The 22,698-nt window shown below is 38.9% G+C and overlaps 3 long non-coding RNA genes across 3 annotated transcripts in view; 1 reads left to right on the forward strand and 2 right to left on the reverse strand.

Annotated features, from left to right (window-relative positions):
* LOC148142261 (uncharacterized) overlaps positions 1 to 22,698 on the reverse strand; it is a 217,878-nt gene that overhangs the window by 186,226 nt on the left and 8,954 nt on the right. The gene's annotated exons all lie outside the window — the stretch shown is intronic.
* On the reverse strand, positions 493 to 8,935 carry LOC122540673 (uncharacterized). Its single transcript, XR_015751984.1, has 3 exons — positions 8,880 to 8,935; positions 7,613 to 7,694; positions 493 to 1,376 (listed from the first exon to the last, which is right to left on the reverse strand). It is a non-coding gene; the product is annotated as an uncharacterized LOC122540673 (long non-coding RNA).
* LOC122540671 (uncharacterized) lies at positions 7,541 to 20,974 on the forward strand. The gene is made up of 3 exons (XR_006309371.2): positions 7,541 to 7,555; positions 19,243 to 19,482; positions 20,574 to 20,974. It is a non-coding gene; the product is annotated as an uncharacterized LOC122540671 (long non-coding RNA).

Below are 22,698 nucleotides of genomic sequence, written 5' to 3' on the forward strand. Positions count from 1 at the left end.
AACCCTATCTTTACCCCTCATGATTTTATAAATCTCTATAAGGTCACCTCTCAACCTCCTATGCTCTACTGAAAAGAAATCCAACCTATCCAGCCTTTCATTATAACTCAAATCTTTCAAACCTGGCAACATCGTGGTAAACCGCTTCTGAACCCTTTCTAACCTAATAATATCCTTCCTATAATAGGGAGATCATTACTGGACACAGTACTCCAAAAGAGGCCTCACCAATGTCCTGTACAACCTCAATATAACTTCCTAACTCTGATACTCAAAGGACTGAGCAACAAAGACAAGCGTGCTAAACACCTTTTTAACTGCTTTGTCTATATGTGACGTATACATCAAAGAATTATTTACCTGAACCTCTAGGTCCCTCTATTCTACAGCACTATATTAGTTGTATAAGTCTGAAGATTTATGACCCCTCAAGAGGGGCCTCTTGGTTCGAGATCGGTCAAAAGAATCAACGGAATGCAGTCTGTACAAAAGCAAGGGTCATTAGTTTATTGAATTAAGGTACCTTGACGCAATACTATCCAGCAACACAGAGGTTAAAGCTTCTGTGTTCCGTGGTGAAGATGCGCAATTACATTTGAAAATTACTCATTACTTACATGTTTTTTAAGAGATAGTACAGCCTTAATTACAAGAAAGGCGAATCACATATGATAAGGTGACATGATTTACAGCAAGTTAATCCAATGATATTTCCTGGGAAAGTGTTCTTATTTACGTAAATCATCATGCCATTGTAGTGGTTCAAGGTTAGTTCGAATGGTCAATTACTAAAAGAGATATTACACCCTGTAAATACTTTAGTACTATTCCAAACCCCCATGTTAGGACTTGGAAGGATAAAAGGGGTCAGGGAGTCGCCTGATGAAGTAAGGTCATAACAAACTACTTCATCCTCTCAAAATATTTTATTATGGGTTTCTAGAAACAAATTGTTAGTGAAGGATAACATCCCCCCTTTGTCTCTTTTACTATGTGATCTATCTGAAAGGGGACAAGGCTTACCAGGGATTCCCATAGTACAAATGTAATCAAACTGGCACACAACACCTTTACAGGGTAAAGACCATTTAGACTTGCTCTGTAAATGAACCCCTGTTAATCTTTTTGTTGCAGTTGACCACTGCAATAGTTATTCTTGGCAACATTCAGTCTTTCGGCACACAAGGACATCTTCCTGGCATAGTTGGTACACAGTCCCTGTTTGCTCAGGACCACACAGGTAAACTGTTCCTTCTTGTGCACCAATGCTGGCAATGGCAAGTCCACACAGCAGGTCAAGTTCGATCGTCATCTTCCCCCTTGCAAGGTTGGAGACCACTGAGTATCCATTGTAATAAAGTATAAACCATTTCCTCCTTGTATATAAATGTATACAATATACATATAATCAATTAAAATAGGCAGCAGCAAAGAAGAAACACAAACTAATCTAGTAGGGGTCACCCATATTCTGGTTTGAGTATTGTGGGAGTACCCTATTTGAGGCCATAATTTGTGCTCTTCAGCAGGCTAGAAGACCTAAGAGCAACTTTGAAATAAATAATTCTCAAATTAATCAAACACAAATAGCCCACTGGAGTAAAATATTGCCCATACTGGCAAAAAGCTCATTCATTTCAAACTCTGCACTAGAGATTCCCTTCCTACCCATTATGTTCTTACTTTATATGGAAAAGCCCAGGCATGGGTGAGTTAAGCAAAACCTATTTTTATAAATCTAGCTTTGCTAGGATGTAATACTCTTTGAAGTTTTGCTACTAAAAACATCAATATCATCTAAAATTTAGATTAGTTCTGTAATATATTGTATTTTTTTAAAAAAATACACTAACCTTGTGCTCAATTAAATGGCCTGATCTTCAGCTGTAGTTAACAGTATTTAAAATTAAGTGTAGAAACCAGATGGTGATTTTGAGCAGAAATAGTGGTGATGAATATTGGCTGGAGGGCAATGCTGTCCCCAAATTATGATAACATGACACAAAGCTTTCAAACCACAATGAAATTTTTCTAATATTGAGCTAACCCTAGAATTTAGATATTGGTATAAAATTATAAACCATCACTGTTCAGTATTAAATATCAATGTGAAGATAATAGCTCAGCCAGCCACTCCTTCTTAGATCTAACAGCGCAATCCAAAAATAAATCAAATCAACCAGTGTGTATCCTTATAAGCTCCATACACAAAGCAAAGACATTTAGGCTTAGCCACTATGTATGAAATAAAATCACCATGGGGAGGCATGGTGGCTCAGTGGTTAACACAGCTGCATCACAGCACCATGGTCCCAGGTTCGATTCCAGCCTCGGGCAACTGTCTGTATGGAGTTTGCACATTCTCTCCGTATCTGCATGGGTTTCCTCAAGGTGCTCCGGTTTCCTCCCACAGTCCAAAGATGTGCAGGTCAGGTGAATTGGCCACGCTAAATTGCCCATAGTATTAGGTGCATTAGTTAGAGGGGAAATGGGTCTTGGTGGATTACTCTTCAGAGGATCAGTGTGGACTTGTGGGGCTGAAGGGCCTGTTTCCATACTGTAGGGATCTAATCTAATCTCACTTGATAATTCAGTCAATTGTATATTGTAATATTAGGTGCCTGTAATTATTTCAGAAATGGAAGTTTGCAAATTGCTTCCAAATTCCTAAATAATATGGAAAACAATCCAAACACTAAACCTGTATGATTATGGTCAGTAAGCAATAGAGAAATCAACCTCTACATTGTGAATTGGCACTGAACAGACAGTCTCATTCCCTGTAAATTTTGCACCTTATCCAGGTCTGGCATACCCATCCTCATACTGTGTCTAACCGGGTTTTGCTAGGGACCCAATGGGATCAGAAGTTTGGGGTGTAAGGCTGCCTGCTTGGCAGTTGCATATACTTGCCCATTACTTTAGAAACAGTATCACTTTCATCAGCATGACCCAAACATCGTGATAATCATCAGATTGATTGAAGAAAATAGCATTATTATAACGCTGCCCCCTTAGGGGTTAAAAATCTTCAATGCTCCCACAAATCTCCAAAATCATGGACCATATTAAAAGCACAACGAAGAGACAGTGTATATCAGTAGATTTTCCTTTTGATAGGATGAAAGTATATTGATTTCCCACGTCAGCTCCGAGATAACATTAAAGACACATTGCTCCCCATTGGCCACATTTCAACAGTTAAAGCAAGGGCCAGGCATTTGTCCCTGGGGTTTTTGATGTCTTGTTGCCAGTCTCAAAGGTGAAATGCTGGGGCCTGCCTGTTCCCATTTTCAGGATCCCCTCGGGAAAAGATCGTCCAGCAGTGGTCGTCGAGTGGGCACATGAGGTAGGTTCCGCGCCAGTGGGTATCCTGGTTCCAATCAACCCTATCAGGGCTGGAATATGGCATTTGGGATCGTGAGGGCGGTGGATATAATTTATTTTACCTGTAACTTGCATCATGGTTCAGTCCAGTTCTGGCCATCCCAATAGAAATCCACCGCTCACCTCATTTGCGACTGGAAATTCCTGGACTGGTTCGTACTGTTGGTCTGGATCCTGACAGTGACTCCAGGCAGAAAACATTGCAAAAACATAGGGTTAAATAAAGCTAATTGAGCTTCTTGATTATTGTTCAATTGTTTGTCACTTCCATCAGACAGATAGGCGCATCTTTCAGTCTTGTAACACAAGCCATTCATATTCAGGCTACTCCCAGAATTTTACTGCATTTACATTCGTATCGCCCTTGGACATATTGAGCAAATTGGGCCAGTTTGGTCTTGCAGTTAGGGACATGCTTCATTAACATAACTCTAGTTCCCAGGATGGGACCCGGTTTAGGATGGTACAGGTCACTCATCCCCATGATATCGGCTATGAAAACTGGATGCTTCATTTACAAAAGAAGGAAAGGTTTGAAAACAAGTGGGTGGTTTAAATTAAGGCTGGGGACAATCAGGAGATGATTAGATTCCCTGCAGTGTGGAAACAGGCCCTTTGGCCCAACAAGTCCACACCGACCCTTCGAAGAGTAATCCACCCAGACCCATTTCCCTCTGACTAATGCACATTTAGCATGGCCAATACACCTGACATGCACATCTTTGGACTGTGGGAAGAAAGTGGAGCACCTGAAGGAAACCCACACAGACATGGGGAGAATGTGCAAACTCCACACAGTCCCCCAAGGCTGACATTGAACCTGGGACCCTGGCGCTGTGAGGCAGCAGTACTAACTACTGAGCCACCAGGCTCAGCAGGTATACAGGGACAAGATCCCAATCCTCAAAAGGATCAGTATACCAGACATAGATTCTACTTGGAATCCCGAGCTTTAACCATATATATGTGGCTTTACATGTCCCTTCTAATTTTTATTTTATATATTATATATATATTACATATATATATATACACCCATTCACAGTTACCTCCCCAGATTTTGGGAGTTCCATCTACTATATGTATATATATCTATCCCTATCCCCCATTCATATGCAGAATTTCTTCAACTGGCCAGTAAGGTAGCTTTCCATTCTTTAATTAACAATGAATTAATGCAGTCATGTTTTAAATTAACCTTGAAGTAATAAGGCAGGTCATTGACAATGTGTAAAGGAATTAAAAACAAGCGATCCTGCCAATTAATTTTGATTCGGGCTAATACAATTGATTATTATAAATATTATAAAATATTTTTATAAAATAATAAATAAAATAATCATTTTCTGTAGTTGTGGGTGGAAACCCAATAAGTGACTAAAACATTTTAAAAACTGTACTCTGCTGTTTTATCCTTCTTATTGCATCATTCTCTTCCCTTCTGTAGTTGATCTCCAAGCCTCCATTTTCATTTTAACCTTATTTAACCAATTTATCAATTTATGTTTGTCTAACTTTAAAGCCTGTTTCTAACTATACATTTTGGAATCTTGATTGTCATAATCTGAAAGCTAGTTTTAGGATTTGAATTTTCAGGTTATCAAAAATTGCAAGAGGAGAATAACTAAATAGGTGATTTGTCTCATTCACTTGTCCTGGTCATTGTATCACAAGGCTGTTATATTATGGAACCTGCTAACTTTATGGCAATGGGACAGTGATGCTACAAAAGAAATAGTGATTGATATACCACCCTATTCCTCAATATATTTGGTTGTCCCTATTGTCCAAAGGGTAGAATTCTGGGTAGCAGCATGCCTGCTTAAGTCAGGCAGTAGTCCTTTTTCATTTGTTAGGGACACCTAATGATATGGATAGTTTGGATTTAGGGGAGAGCACTGAGTGGAGTGGTTCCAAGCATACTTTACGTATTACTGAGTGGGGATCCAGCTGAAGAAGATTACATATAATAAGTTTTCATTTATTTTTGTGGACATTGGAAGATCAACAGACCTTAATTCTCTTTGTCTTGTTTTGAGAGCAGATCTCTCCTCTGTGGTAATATATCAATGATCATTATTTTTACAATATATATGAGTAACATGCAACATTTTATTTTCTTACAGTCATCAATATAAATTGGAAATTCATTTATTCAGTATTTAATATTTAAAATGGAAAATGTATACAGTTCCCAACTTTGAAATCCACTATAATTACCCGGATTTAGTCCCTCAATTTAAATCCAAGATTAGGTTTCTTAAGTAGTCCTGATCAGTCATTGTTCAATTACAATGTTATAAGTCATGAAATAACTGGAGCTACCTTAAAAGGTTTTGTCTAATCAAGTTAAAAAAAAACTTCTAATGCACGAATAATGGCTGAATCCAAGGACACAGGAATTAACCATAGGATATTAAGTTTTAGATGATTTATCACAACCTAATGTTGAATTGAAACTTCAACTGTCATTAAGGGAGGGGACTCCCTCAATAAGACCACAACCATCCTTACTAATAGTCACCAACAAGACACAGCAGTCTTAAAATTAAGTGGAAACAAACATGTCTGAAACAAAAACAAGGTTATAATGTTGTCTTCCTCCGTATTAAACTGATTTGAAATTGAATAATGCTGGCTTTCATGTAAGGATAAAAGAGATTAGTTAGAAACTGACAGTAAGGCAGTCATGACCTGTAAAAAGAACAGGAATTAATATTTTACTTCATAATCACTGAAGGAGCCTTAACCTTAAAAGAAATTATGTTAAATTTCCAAAGTGCAGATCAGATTCAAAACAGTCCTGGATCTCGAGCTGTTACACATAAATTCACTAATATTGAGGATGGACCATCTGTCCTATGTAATTACATGTTTTAAAATTACTTCAGTTTTATACCAACGTATTTTATTACTCACTAATCAGACTTCCTCAAACCTTAATTAATTTCACTAATTTTTACTTTTTAAAAAGTAACTTTTATTATAAAATATCGAGATATTTTCTTTTAAAAATCACCTTTGGTTATTATTATTAGTTATTAATTTATTATTAAGTTCCAGGCCTCCTTTCTTTCTATTATAAGCAGATAAATCTTAGTCAATATATTTTAAATTACCATCAACCCGTATTAAATATCGGGGGCCACTTGCCTCCCTAATAATCACAAATATCGGGGGCCACCTGCCTCCCTAATAATTAACTGCCTATCTTGTAACTTTTGAGGCCACCAGCCTCCGAGAACTGCTAAAAATACAAAGATCCAATTTTTTAAAACCGGAAATTAACGAAGCTCGGGAGATTGGAGATTTTTTTAAAAACCCAGAAATTAGCAAAGTTCAACACTTCCCTCAGAGTTCAGCAACTTTTGGAAACCACTGTCCGTAAGTACAAAAGCATCCCCAATCTCAGTTAATCGCTCCCCCCTTTTTATATATGTATAAAACGTCTCCCAGACTTAACCCTGGCTAAGACCGATCCTTTCAGGCTGGACTAGAAAATAAACAGTGAGGGGTCACGTCAGACACCACTTGAATGAGAAGAAAACCAAAAGCTCTTAAAATACTCATGTCTGGCTGGCCGAATTCCTCAACACTCAACAGAGAAGGACATTAAACTCTTACACCCTGTTCACAATCTGTCCGAGCCGAATCGAGTCACGGCACCAAAATGAAGATTTATGACCCCTCAAGAGGGGCCTCTTGGTCCGAGATCCGTCAAAAGAATCAATGGAATGCAGTCTGTACAAAAGCAAGGGTCATTAGTTTATTGAATTACCTTGATGCAAAACTATCCAGCAACACAGAGGTTAAAGCTTCTGTGTTCTGTGGTGAAGTTGCGCAATTACATTCAAAAACTACACATTATTTACATGTTTTTTAAAAGATAGTACAGCCTTAATTACAAGAAAGACCAATCACACGTAATAAGGTGACATGATTTACAGCAAGTTAATTCAATCATATTTCCTGGGAAAGGGTTCTTATTTACGTAAATCATCATGCCATTGTAGTGTATTCCTGAAGAAGGGCTGATGCCCGAAACGTCAATTCTCCTGTTCCTTTGATGCTGCCTGACCTGCTGCACTTTTCCAGCAACACATTTTTAAGCTCTGATCTCCAGCATCTGCAGTCCTCACTTTCTCCTATGCCATTGTAGTGGTTCAAGGTTAGTTTGAATTAATGTGTCAGTATTCACTTCAGGGAAACTCTATTGTCCTCTTACCTTTGGATTTCAGCTTAATTCTGCAAAGCAGCAGCACAGGTTCACAAGGTTCAATCACTATTCTCAGCCATTTTCTTGTATTCTTTTAAATTGAAAAGGCATTTTGTGGTTAGTAAAAATCGACATATACTTGTTGCTTCTAAGTTTAAATTTTCGATCCTCAAGTCCTACCTCTGTTTGTTGTGCCAAAATGCAATACCTCACATTCATCCTGATTGAACTCAATCTGCCATTTTTCAGCCCATTGACCCATTTGATCCAATCAAGGAGCCTTGGCTAACAGATATAAACAGGAGGTCAATAAGCACTACCACTTTTTATAATAAACATAGAACCACGAGAATTAGAATCTCCTCTGTTCAAGGGAGTGACTCCAAGTTGGCTGGCCATGGCTGGTGTGTACTGCTGTAAAAACGAAATATCAACAGGAGGGTCAGAGGTTCTGTTCACTCTGACGGCTGGCTTTAAGGGAACTGGGTCAGTTTGAAGGACTTTCCATGTGTAAATGAAGGGGGACATGATGAGGGCATACCAGCCTCTGTTGGATTATTTCATAGACAAGTGACAGTGCTTTTAAGAATATATGCTTTTGAGAACAGTGCTTTTAAGAGACCCTCTTCTCTTTAAAAGTCAGTTTTCTGAAAATTCATATATAATGTAATTTAAGCCCAAATTTAACTTTTTTCAAAATGTTTTCTTTTGTGGTGGTGCAAGCACATCACAATGTTATTACAAAGAGAATTCCAAGATTTTGACCAAGCAGCAGTTTTAAGGAACAAAGACATAATTCTTAATCAGAGTGGTTTGTAGCTTGAAAGGGAACTTGTGGTTATCATTGTTTCCACGTATCTGTTACACTTGTCCTCCTTTGTGGAAAGACATTTGAATAAATCTTACAATCTGCGAAGATTATAGGATCTATCATGCATCGTGGTGAAAACATAACATCAGCTAAGCAGTTCCCTTAAGCCTACTGCACAGTCAGTTGGTGCTTCATTAACAATAACAAATCAGCCATTTTCAAGGCCCAGTAAAAAAAAACAATTAAAGGAACAATGAATGAAAAATGTTTTTCTGTCTCTTGATCAGTGTTGTGACTAGCTCTTAGTACAGAATTTGCTGCAATATAAACATAAAGAATGGAGGTTTGAGAATGCAGGACCCGACAATGTAACATGTTACAGATTGCCACATTCAAAGCTCTAGACGGAGTATTGTCTCCCCCTAAAAGTCATAACTGTTCCTTTCGATCATCCCAAAATCCTACCTTTTGCACATAATCCAGATTGATGCTTCAATGTCGCAATAACTGCTTAACCTGAGAGCTTTTCCACAAACAAATGGGAGTGGAAGTGGTGCAAGAGTACATTGTTTCAGCAATCAGCCTTACATTCATGAAAGGAAGTGAGACAACTGTTGATATAATCAGTTCCCACTTTGAGAATATACTTGTCCTTTGGTATAGCAGATGTTATCTCATTTCAACACCACTGAGGTTTTTTTCTATCGCAAGTGGCGCACTGACTGCACCAGCTTTTTTGTCCATCCCTGATTTTATGTGGATAGGCATTGGAAAAAATGTTGGAAAGTGGTGTTAGTGTAGATAGGTCAACACAGACTCAATGGATCAAAGGGCCTCTTCTGTTCAGTATGCTTCTATGACTCTAAACTCAAAGTGCAGAGATAGACTCTCTTTCATTTATATTGTTTTACTTTTTTTATTCTTAAACTGTTCAAAATGGCACTGGATTGTGGTGGCAGTTGAAGCTTTTCATTCTACTTTACTGTACTTTTCACTGTAAAATGCTAATGATAATAAAGCATTTAAATTCAAATAGGATCATGGCTGATCTGATATTCCTCATATTCACTTTCCTGCATTTTTTGCAGAACCCTTGATTTCTCCTATTCATCAACAACCTACCTATTTTTGCCTTAAAAAAATCACAAGGACATTGCTCACACATTTCTCTGCATCAAGGAGTTCTAACTCTCTGAGAAGAAATTCCTCTTCCTCTCAGTCTCAAATTGGTGCCCCTCTATTCTGAGACTATACCCTATCATGAGGGGAAACAATGTCTCAACATTTGCTTTGTCAAGCCCCTGAAGAATCCCATACATTTTGACATTATCTCCACTCATTCTTCTAAACTCCAGTAAGTAGAGTCCAAACTTGTTTAGCCTTTGCTCATAAGACAATCCCTCCATATTAGGTTTCATCCTCATGAACCTTCTCTGGACTACCTCTAATGAATAGATATCTTTCCTTAAATAAGTGGACCAAAACTGCTTAAGATTTGGAGATGCCAGTATTTAAACTGCTTAAAGTACTCAATATATGGTCTCACCAGCACCTTGTATAGCTACAGTAAGACTTCCTTATTCTTGTAGGGAATTTTGGCCTTTAAACAAAGGCCAAACTTCCATTAGCCTTCCTGATTATCTGTTACCCCTTGTGCACTAACTTTGTGTTTCATGCACAAGTATCCCAAGTCCCTTTGTGTTGCAGCTTTTATCAGTTTTTCTTCATTTAAATAATATTGTTTTTTTGTTCTCCTTTCCAAAATAAACCACTGCACACATTCCTATATTACACTCCATTTGGCAACATTTTGCTCACTTCAAAGTTTGTGCGAAGATTTGTAGCTCGGGTGCTTGTTGCTGTGGTTCTGTTCACCGAGCTGGAAGTTTTTGTTGCAAACGTTTCGTCCCCTGGCTAGGCGACATCATCAGTGCTTGGGAGCCTTCTGCGAAGCGCTTCTTTGATGTTTCCTCCGGTGTTTATACCACTATAAACACCGGAGGAAACATCAAAGAAGCGCTTCGCAGGAGGCTCCCAAGCACTGATGATGTCGCCTAGCCAGGGGACGAAACGTTTGCAACAAAAACTTCCAGCTCAGCGAACAGAACCACAGCATTTTGCTCACTTACTTAGTCTTTTAATATTTCTCTGCAAACTGTTTGTATCCCTTTCACAACCTGTCTTTCCAGCTGTCTTTTTGTCATCTGAAAATTTGCCTACACTACTTTTGCTTCCTTCCTCCACTGTTGCAGTCGCAGCATCCTTGTGAAACTCCATTGGTTACAAATTGCCAACTTGAAAATCCCGTATCCCCACTTGCTGCTTTCTGCCCATGCGCCAGTTCTGCATTCATGCTAATATACCACCTCCAAATCAATGTGCTCTTATCTTATGACTTAACCTTTTGTGAGTTATCTTGTTGAATGCCTTTTGGAAGTTCAAATGCAACACATTTACTAGTTCCCTCTGGTTCCTCAAAAAACTCTAAGAAATTAGTCAGACATGATTTCCCTTTCTTGAAGCCAACTGAGTCTGCTTCGTTAACTGGTGATTTTCCAGATGTTGAGCTATCACTTCTTTAGTTGATTCCAAAACGTTTCCAATCGATGTTAGACTAGTCGGCATCTAGTTACCTGCTTTTTGCCTCTTTTTCTTTTTGAATTGGGGTGTTTGCAGTTTTCCAATTATACAATCCCTACAATGAAAAAAGAGGCCATTGGCTCATCGAGTCTACACTGACCCTCTGAAGAATACCCACCCAGATCCATAACCCCACATTTACAACAGCTAATCTGCTAGTTTGTACATCCTTACTCACTATTTGACAATTTAGCACGCCAATCTATCTAACCTACATATCTTTCGACTGTGGGAAGAAACTCATGCACCCAGCAGAAACTCACAAAGACACAGAGAGAACGTGCAAATTCCACACAGACAGTCATCCAAGGCTGGAATCTAACCGGGTCCTTGGCACGATGAATTAGGAGTGCTAATCACTGTGTCACCATGTGATCCTTCAGATATTCTCCAGATTCCAACAGGTTTTGGAAAATTACAACCAACAAATTTACTATCTCTATAACTACGTTTTCTAGGCTGCAAGACATCAGGGCCAGGTAACTTATTTCCCTATAACCCCATTAATTTATCTAATATTACTTCTCTAGTGATACAGATGGCACTTAATTCTTTAGTATTAATAGGATGCTTGAGGTACTTTTCATTATAAAGACTGTCACAAACATATGTCATGATTCGGAGATGCCAGTGTTGGACTGGGGTGTACAAAGATAAAAATCACACAACACCAGTTTATAGTCCAATAGGTTTAATTGGAAGCACTAGCTTTCGGAGCGACGCTCCTTCATCAGGTGATTGTCTGATGAAGGAGCGTCGCTCCGAAAGCTAGTGTGCTTCCAGTTAAACCTAACAAACATATGTGTAATTCCCCTGACATTTCCTTGTTTACCCTAACCATCTCAGATTCATTTTCTAAGGGATCAATGTTTACTTTAACCTTCTTCTTCATTTATAGATATTTAAAGAAGTTCTTCCTGTCAGTTTATATTCCTCACTAGTTTGCTGTGTAGTTTATTTTCTCTGTTTTTACTATCTTTTTCATCCTCCTTTGCTGGATTCCTAGTCTTCAGGGCGATGATTGAAGTTTTGTGTGTGAAGTTCAAACATGCAACTGGGGAACATTTCACACACTTCCTGAGGCTAAGTGTTATGGTTTTGTGTGCACATACAAAGATCAAACACTGTGATTGTAACCTACAGTGGAGCAATGTCTATTAAAAATATTGTCATTAAATCATGAACAGTCTTCACTGATACATTTTTATTGATAGCATGAGTGCTGAATTGCGATATCTCCCAACTTCCTCTCCCCTAAACAGATGGATATTTGTTCTGAGTGGGTCTGAATGTGGGATGGAGTCAGGCCCACTCACTACACTGCCACCGGACCTTTGAAATGCAATGGCAGGCCTTCCACAAGTCCTTACATCTCTTCATCTCAGATGCTTTTAAACATTATTTAAATTCTCCAATTCTCAGACCCACTCCATCCCAGTCAGTCCCCTTGTCAACTCATGACACCCATCCACCCAAAACCATAGCCTTTTTCTAGCCCGTATGCCAACAGAATGTCAAGCCTTTCCCACAAGTCTATGAGTTTTCCATTACACCTCCATACAAATTCATCCTGTTATACTCCTGTTCTGTCAGGCTTTGGGAAATCAGGAGGTGAATTACTCATCGCAGATTGCCTAGCTGCTGACCTGGTCTTCTAGCTACTGTTCCAATTTAACATCTGGTCAATGGTAATCCCCAGGATGTTGAAAATACAGGATATCACGACGGTAATGACATTGAATGTCAGGGATAATTAGATACTCTTTTGTTGGAATTGGTCATTGCCTGGTATTTGTATGATATAAATGTAACTCAAATTAAAACCATCTAACAAAAAAAAAGGACATTTTCAGCCAGGAGGCTGCTTCCAGGTAAATTAATTAGCCCCTGTCACCTCTGGAAATTCTCATCGGGTGTTATCACTGGGCCTCAACAGACCTCAGATTACTTTAATCAGTCATCTGCCACTTGTCTGCAAATAACCCTTTCGCTCCTCCATGCATCTTCCATAAAAGACAGCTCCAGTGCAGAATGCAGGCTGGTATTGTCACTAATAGCATCATCCCATCTCAAAATATATCCCTGGTTTGTGCAATAAAAGACACAGTAGAAAACCAAAAGTGATACTTGTTTCTCATTTCTACAAAAACTGTTCAGTAAATTAGATTTTTGAAATATCTGCCACAAATTCGGCTGAATTTGCAGCAGGAAACAGACGATTCTACCCAACTGGTCCATGGTGGTGATTATAGTCCAGATGGTTTTCTTCCCATCTAGTCACATTGGTTCAGTCTTCTGGTCCCTTCCCTCACCTATAGTTCTCTAGTTTCCTTTAAATTCAAACATTAGTCACCTTAACTACACTTTCACTATGTTGTGTCTGAAGGAAATGAAGTGGGAGAATGGAGTCAATGTTAGTATCTAGTATTATTGATACAGAGCATCATGTGGCAGGATTACAAATCAGAAAATATCTGCGAAGAGATTGATTAATGTCTCATGCGATCTTCTATTGAGGGAAAGATCAGTGTCTGAATGCCAGATATTTACTCACATCCAATACTGTCTTAGAAAGGTCAATGTCCATGTATTTTGCAATTTCTCTTTTTTCACAGAATTTTAGAATCTCAGTGGTGTTATGATGCAGAAAGGAGTCATGAGCATATCATGTCTACACCAGTTCTTTAAACAAGTATCATTATCCATTGGTAATCTCCTGCTTTATACCCCATGTCTGCACACAACACTTCTATCCAAATAATCATCCAATATCCACTTGAATGCCCCAATTGAACCTAGAGTTACAGGGTGTATTTCTACCCATGATTGGGACAGATATATTAACAAAACAGTTTCTCTCACAGTCTAAAGATGTGCAGGTTAGGTGGATTGGCCATAGGAGCTGCAGGGTTACAGTGACAGAGTGGGTCTGGGGGGAATGCTCTTCAGATGGTCAGTGTGGACACAATGGGCCAAATGGCCTGCTCCCATTCTGTAAGGACCCTATGATTACTCCATATCTCAGCTTCTATGATTATACAAATGATTTTATCAGTGATTTTTGGAAAAGAGCTTTGTAGACCAAGCAAACTTTCAGAATAATCCATGTCAAAAGACAAAACCAAAACATATATCTGCACAGAAGAAACACATCAAAACATCAATAATTATTGAACAAGAGCAGTAAGGTGGTGGGGTGGCTGCAGAAGGATTTGGACATGTTAGGAGAGTGGGCAAGGAAGTGGCAGATGGAATACAATGTGGGCAAGTGTGAGGTCATGCACTTTGGTAGAAAAAAATAGAGACATGGACTATTTTCTAAATGGGGAGTTCAAGGTTAAAAATCGCACAACACCAGGTTATAGTCCAACAGGTTTATTTGGAGGCACTAGCTTTTGAAGTGCTGCTTCTTAATCAGGTGGTTGTGGAGACACAGGATTTATAACAACAGGATTGCAGTGTCATGAAATGCAATATTAAACAAATTTAGATTAAGTTTTTCATCTTTTAGAATGACCATGTTAGTTTTGGTTCTTTCATATGTAAAGCCCAGAACTTTTTTTAAAGTTACATTCTCAATTTAGCTTTAACAATAGGTGTCATCTCAGCTCAGATAATGCATTGAAAGTGTGAAGTTAAAATCTGTCTGTGTCCCTGTGTACAGAATCTTACATGGATTTATGTAGGTTTTGAGCAAAATAAAATTAATTCTGCAAGTACAAATTCACCCTACAAACTTCGATCTGTTTGTGTGCAAGGGAGACCGAGTGAGTGTGTGCATGTAGGGGTGTGAGTGTCTGTGACAGCATGTGCGTAGGTATATGTGTGTGAGTATATTGAAGTATAAGTCTTTGGGAGGTTGCATGTGTGGGTGTGAGTATGGTGGGGTGGGGGTGGGGTGGATGCGTGAGCGTATGAGAGAGGGTCTGTTTGACTGTGTGGGTCTGTAGGTGTGTGTGTGTGTGTGCACTCGCGCTTATGTGAGAGAGAGAGTGGAGAGTGCAATGGGGTCAACCATAGTGTGACATGAACCAAGATCCCATTTGAGGCCATAGCCATGGGTATCGAACTTGGGAATCAGCCTCTGCTCGGCCACTTTGTGTTGTTGCCTGTCCCAAAGTCCTCCTTGGAGGATGGTCACCTGAAGGTGTCACTGAAACAACTACACAGTGATATCAACAAGTTTTGTAATTTGTCCATTCCAATCGAACGCCGGCACCTACAAATCATGATGAAATGGGGAGAAAATTCAGAGGTCTGAAGTGTAAAGAAACTTAGGAGTTCTAGCCCAGGATTTTGTCAAGGTAAATTTGCAGGTTCAGTCAGTATATATGGAGGCAAATGCAATGATTGCATTTATTTTGACAGGTCTTGAATATAAAAGTAGGGATGTACTTCCGATGCTCTATTAGGCTCTGGTCAGACCATATTTGGAGTACTGTGCGCAGTTTTGGGCCCCATATCTCAGGTAGGATGTACTGGCCCTGGTGTGTCTTCATAGAAGGTTCACAAGAATGGTCCCAGGAATGAAAAGCTTAACATATGAGGAATGTTTGAGGACTCTGGATCTATACTGGATGGAGGTTAGAAGGATGGGGGGTGATTGAATTGAAACATAAAGAATATTTAATGGCCTAGATGGAGTAGATGTTGAGGAGATGTTTCCATTGCTAGAAGAGACCAGGACCGAAGGCCACAGCCATAGAGTAAAAGGAAGACTTTTTAAAACGGAGATAAGAAGAAACATCTTCAGCCAGAGTGGTGATTCTATGGAATTCATTGCCGATGAAGGCTATGGAGGCCAGGTCATTGAATATATTTGAGATAGTTAGTTTCTTGTATATCAAGGGAGTCAAGGGTTACGGGGACAAAGTGGGAGAATGGGATTGAGAAACTTATGAGCCATGATTGAATGGCAGAGCAGACTCGAGGGGCTGAATGGCCTAATTTCTGTGCCTATGTCTTATGGTCTTCTCTACATAGCATCCAGAATTTGGCTTTTGCTGTATCAAAATAATAAAATGGTCATACTGAGTGCACACACCCCAAAGGAAGAAAGCCAGTGATTGGGATCAAGGAAATGTTGTGAAAAGTCTATGTTGCCTCAACCTGTAAAGTCCTGTGTCAATCAATCAGTTCATAGCCCAGTGTGAACATTTTGCTAGGATCCACAGAAGTCTGCCTACTAAGAATTGCTGGCCAGTTAAGATGGGTGGCTGGATGAAGGTGTCATTTATAATGGGTTGTTGCAGGAATGACCCCCGCCACCGAAAGTCCAGGCCAAAGGTCAATGATGGCAGGAGGGCAGGTCAGAGTGTCTACCCTTCCCTATGCAGGATCCTTCCATCAGGCACCAAGTACCTTTGAATGGGGGACCCCTAAGGGTCCACAAGCAAATGTGACAATGCTTGTTGTCAAGACAGACAGAACACACACACACACACACACACACTTCCATCCCTAGTTCCCAATTTGGTCACACAAATGAAATATGGTGCAACACAACCAGAAAATTGCCGTTAACTTATGTCACCCTGTCTTGCAAAATTGTCAGGAAATGGTTCATATTATCCAGTTTGCAATGACATCCATTAAAACCAAATATGTCACCATGTAGGAGAAATAGTATCACACTGTTCAATGTTCAGCAGGGGATGAAAAATGATGCAAAATTGAAATCAAAACCATCAGAAAGCCTAAAATGATAGATACCTCCTTTCGATAATATCTTGCATTTGGTCAGAATAATCAATTGCATGGAGGAATGTGATGTACAAATCAACCATATACCTTTCTATAGAGAAATAAATTGCCATTTCTTAAACACATGAAGATATTCTTCAAGTAACTTCAGAAATGAGATAACTAGAATCCAGAGAAAGTATATTCATGTGAGAGTGAATGGAATGGCTGGTAGGTATAGGGAATGCTGGATGACTAAAGAAATTGAGGGTTTGGTTAAGAAAAAGAAGGAAGTATATGTAAGGTATAGATAGGATAGATCGAGTGAATCCTTAGAAGAGTATAAAGGCAGTAGGAATAAACTTAAGAGGGAAATCAGGAGGGCAAAAAGGGGACATGAGATAGCTTTGGCAAATAGAAGTAAGAAGAATCCAAAGGGCTTTTACAAATACATAAAGGACAAAAGGGTAACTAGGGAGAGAATATGACCCCTCAAAGATCACCAAGGCGGCCTTTGTGTTCAGTCACAGAAATGGGGGAAATACTAAGCAAGTATTTTGCATCAGTATTTACTGTGGAAAAGGATATGGAAGAAATAGACTGTAGGGAAATAGATGCAAAATGTCCGTATTACAAGTGAGGAAGTGCTGGATGTCTTGGAACACATAAAGGTGGATAAATCCCCAGGACCTGATCATTTGAGCCCTAGAACTCTGTGGTAAGCTAGAGAAGTAATTTCTGGGCCTCTTGCTGAGATTTTTGTATCAACAATAGTCACAGATGAGGTGCCGGAAGACTGGAGGTTGGCTAACGTGGCGCCACTGTTTAAGAAGGGTGATAAGGGCAAGCCAGGGGACTATAGACCAGTGAGCCTGACGTCAGTGGTGGGCAAGTTGATGGAGGGAATCCTGAGGGACAGGATGTATATGTATTTGGAAAGGCAAGGAATGATTGGGGATAGTCAACATGGCTTTGTGCACGGGAAATCATGTCTCACAAACTTGATTGAGTTTTTTGAAGAAGTAACAAAGGATTGATGAGGGCAGAGCGGTAGATGTGATCTATATGGACTTCAGTAAGGCATTCGACAAGGTTCCCCACGGGAGACTGAGTAGAAAGGTTAGATCTCATGGATCGGTGCTGGATCCTCTACTTTTTATTATTTACATAAATGATTTGGATGCGAGCATAAGCGGTACAATTAGTAAGTTTGCAGATGACACCAAAATTGCAGGTGTAGTGGACAGCGAAGAGGGATACCTCATATTACAACAGGATCTTGACCAGATAGGCCAATGGGCTGAGAAGTGGCAGATAGAGTTTAATTCAGATAAATGCAAGGTGCTGCATTTTGGAAAAGCAAATCTTAGCAGGACTTATACACTTAATGGTAATGTCCTAGGGAGCGTTGCTGAACAAAGAGAACTTGGAGTGCAGGTTCATAGCTCCTTGAAAGTGGAGTCGCAGGTAGATAGGATAGTGAAGAAGGTGCTTGGTATGCTTTCTTTTATTGGTCAGAGTATTGAGTACAGGAGCTAGGAGGTCCTGTTGCAACTGTACAGGACATTGGTTAGGCCACTGTTGGAATATTGCATGCAATTCTGGTCTCCTTCCTATCGGAAAGATGTTGTGAAACTTGAAAGGGTTCAGAAAAGATTTACAAGGATGTTGCCAGCATTGGAGGATTTGAGCTATAGGGAGAGGCTGAACAGGCTGGGGCTGTTTTTCCCTGTAGTGTCGGAGGCTGAGGGGTGACCTTATAGAGGTTTACAAAATTATGAGGGGCATGGATAGGGTAAATAGACAAAGACTTTTCCCTGGTGTTGGGGAGTCTAGAACTAGAGGGCATAGGTTTCGGATGAGAGGGAAAAGATATGAGACCTAAGGGGCAACTTTTTCCACACAGAGAGTGGTATGTGTATGGAATGAGCTGCCAGAGGAAGTGGTGCAGGCTGGTACAATTGCAACATTTAAGAGGCATTTGGGAATGGTTTGGATGGACGTGGGCCGGGTGCTGGCAGGTGGGACTAAATTGGGTTGGGATATCTGGTCGGCATGGACAGGTTGGACCCAAGGGTTTGTCTCCATGCTGTACATCTCGATGACTCTATGACTAAGTTGCTCAGGATACAATCGGTTCTGATATAATGTGATAGCTCTATTCCTATGAGACCCTGCATTATAATAAAATCACATAATTGCAGCACTATTTAAACTAATGGGGCTGGAATTGCCTTATAATCAGTACAGGTAAGGAAGTGTTCATTCTACAAATAATTGTCTAAACTCTTCAAAGCAAATTGGCTATAATGCGATTGAAGAAACGTGTGTTATTGCAGAATCAACTATACTAGAATATTCTTCCAGTTAGCCAACAGTCTAATGTGCCCCTCAAATAAAAAAGTGGCTCTGTCTCTTGAGGAAGCAAAAGAAAATGTCAAAATTTGCTAAAACTGTCAGTTGATGCTTTCTCAAACATGATTTCATCACTGATATATACAATTAGCTTCACATGATGTGGGTGATCCAGGATGGTATAAAATCAGCACTGCAAAGCAAATGGTATTCAGACACCTCTTCAGACTGAACACAACAGGAACTGAAGTCAACAGTAAAAGTTCATCCTAAGATGGAGAGCAACAACCCCAACTCATCTAACATCCAATCGTATAAATATTGGTCGTTTTTCAGTCTCTTCTGCTGCTGTTTGCCACTCGGTGTATTAGCAACAATTTACTCATTTCAGGTTGGTGCTTTGTTCCTTTATTTGTTAAGTAAACTGGATTGTTTTTGCACTTCTCAGACCTCGCATGGAAATTTTAAACAAAATGAAAATACTAATTGTGATTCAAGGTCTCACTCTGCCTTTATCAGAAACCCAATTTGTAAAGGCTTTGCTATAAAGTGATGGCATGAAGCAGAGTTTACTCTGTGCATACTTGCTGATTTATGCAAAACATTTTGAAACAATATGTTATACTTCAATTCATCCAATTGTTGTCCTTTAATCTGAAATTCAGTTGTAGAATTTATGGAGTACATCACTGTCAGAATGACAGAAGTAGCAATAAACATTTTACTTCCTCAAAGCAAATTTGTACTTTGACAAAGTACTAGCTTTCAGAAAGAATTGAAGGGAAATAAAATATAGGTGGAGAATGTTATTATTAGACTGTGTCTATCAGAACTATACATACAAATATTTATTTATTTATATTTTAATGCTATACTAAAATATCTGACTTTTGTAATTGCATCGAACCCTGGAATTCTTGATCAGTTTCTTTCTCAGGTGCTCCAGGGACTTCAGACAAAGCTTACCACCTAAAATGGAACTAAAGTTCAGATACCCAGTCAAATGATTAGTGAAAAATAGTCAAGCAAGTCCTGGAAGAGACTGCAGGGAAAATGTTTGATTTTTGTAAGACAGTGACAGACCTGTCCCCACCAGCACTGTACCCAGCTTTATACTGGGACAGACCTGTCCCCACCAGTACTGTACCCCTTGTGGAAGCAAAATTGAATGTCAAAACTTTCAGTTGATACTTGATCAATGCTTTTCAAATAGGTAATTTTACTAATCTTTACTTTAAGTAAAGGTGGAATGAACACTTATTAACAATAAGCACTTCCTCTGGAATTTTCTCACACATGTGTATTGTTGACTTTATTTCGGCTAACCTAGAACTATAGTCAATACCCAAATTGTGCACCTAAGGTCCAAATTTATTGTTAAGCACAATTGTTGAATCCTGGCTGGTTCAGTTCAGTTCAATAGGTTATAGTTGTTAATGAAGTGGCACAATACATCTAATCAAAGTGCAATTTGTTTTTCAGTCTGAAAATGCAGGCAATGCTGGAAATTTTACTGAAGCACAGAAATCATCTAACATCGCAAAGTATTTGAATATAGCTGCTTTGGTGATCGGTCTCATTATTATCATAACAATCATTGCCATCAACGCTTCAGCACTATCAAAAGCTCATTAATAACTAAAACAAATGAAGATCTAAATGCATTTATGATTAATATGGAATGAGATGAAGTGCTCACTCATTTATGTTGCAACAGAATTGTGAATAAAAAGAAATTATTCAATCATATGAAGAAAGAAATGTCAAATAAATTAATTATAAAATGTATGTCGCAGTCAGTGACAATGATTCACTGAACTTTCCGTATGTTTCCTGTTAACAAGTACAAATCAATAAACTGAAACAATCTATTTGTAATACAAGTATTGTATTCTTCTATCACAAACACGGCAATTCCAAAATAAAATGAAACCTTCAATGTTACAAACTGAATTTGAATTGTTTTTATTAAACTCTGTTGTAAAATGTAACATAAAACTATCAGACAAAGCTGGGGTCAGAATAAATGAAAAGAATGATTTTTAAAGTTTTAATGGAGATACAAATTATCATCTTTTGTAATAGACTTCTTTTGGTATTGATCATGCTGTGTAGAGGATACAATAATGTCATAGGAACATTACATGTATAACATAAGATGATGTAATCTTTTCAAACTGACTAGCTGAAAGATATGGAAAACAATGGAACCAGACTGATATAAAGTGGGGCCAATGTAATGAAATTTTAAGTATAAAGGCAGAATGATTGGTGAGACTGGGGGCTGCAGGTACAATACACAGAAGGAGTCTACATGGAGAGGAACAGAGCACAGCTCCATTTAAAGACAGATAATACAAAGAAAATGCCAAATATGGTTTGGAGACTTCTGCGTGACTTGAAACACTCTGACTGATTCAAAGAACACAAAAAAAAGGAAAGAGAAACAGGAAACTATAGGGACAACGTTTCTTTTGAAATCCAACTCTTGCATGAATGGGACTTATTGTAAGAGTCAATTTTAACCGAATATTGGTAAGACAAATGATAATTGTGAATCAAACACTCATAAGCCATAATGCAATACCTACAGTATTTGATCAACAATCATTACTTTTTGATTTCCACAACATTGAAGCACTGATCATGACTTCTTCAGGTCTCTTCCCTTCCTTCTTCTTGGCTGCTTTTCAAACCACTGTCAATATTTCACAATGTCTCTTTCTTTCATCCTTCTTTTTGGGTACCTTAATAAATTAGACCATATTCCTATACAGTTTGCCTCAGCTGATGTCAGTATCTTCAAATTGTCTCATCCTCTGTTGCTCTGCTTGCACACCCATTTTCTGATGGTTCCTTTTCTTAACTTATCTTTGCTAAAGAGAGTAAAGGTCCCAGGTTTTCCTCTGATTTCCTTTAACCCTTAATCCCAACTGATAGCGCTTATAGACATGGCAGATGCTTGATAAATCATATTTTAGAATCACAGAATCCTTAAAATGTGGAAACAGGCCATTTGGCCAAATAAAGTCCACACCAACCCTCCAAAGACCATTCCACCGAGACCCATTCCCCTATTCTATCACTAGCCTCACATCCCTGGACACTCTGGACAATTTAGCATGGCCAATCCACCCAACCTGTGGGATGAAACCCACACAGAAATGGGGACAATGTGAAAACTCCATGCAGACAATTGCCTGAGGGTGAAATTGAACCTGAGTGTCTAGCACTGTGAGGCAGCAGTGCTAATCACTGAGCCACTTTGCCATCTGTAATTTTGTTTTCTTTTAATTTAACTGCCTTTCACTGAATTAGAAACAAAGCTTCAAATTATGGGTTTTCCTAAGTTTAATACAACTCTTAATTATTCTAAACCAAAAGCAGGTTACAGGCATCCTGCGCTATTTTAAAGTATAGCATTCCAAGGAAATATTTTGTAAGCCGCAATTGGTGTAAAGTGAAAATGCAGGATTTATATGGGAAAAACTTTGCTATTTTTCATATAAATGAAAATTCTCTCCGGATTCGTAAAAAACAGGTACTAATATAAGTCTTTCATAGAAGCAAAGTGGCGTAAAGTGAACGTTCAAAAGGCTAGGGGATA

The sequence above is a fragment of the Chiloscyllium plagiosum genome, unplaced genomic scaffold, assembly GCF_037043375.1.
Source record: "Chiloscyllium plagiosum isolate Xiang-an unplaced genomic scaffold, Cpla_swu_hap1 HiC_scaffold_29, whole genome shotgun sequence".
Classification (NCBI taxonomy): Eukaryota; Metazoa; Chordata; class Chondrichthyes; order Orectolobiformes; family Hemiscylliidae; genus Chiloscyllium; species Chiloscyllium plagiosum.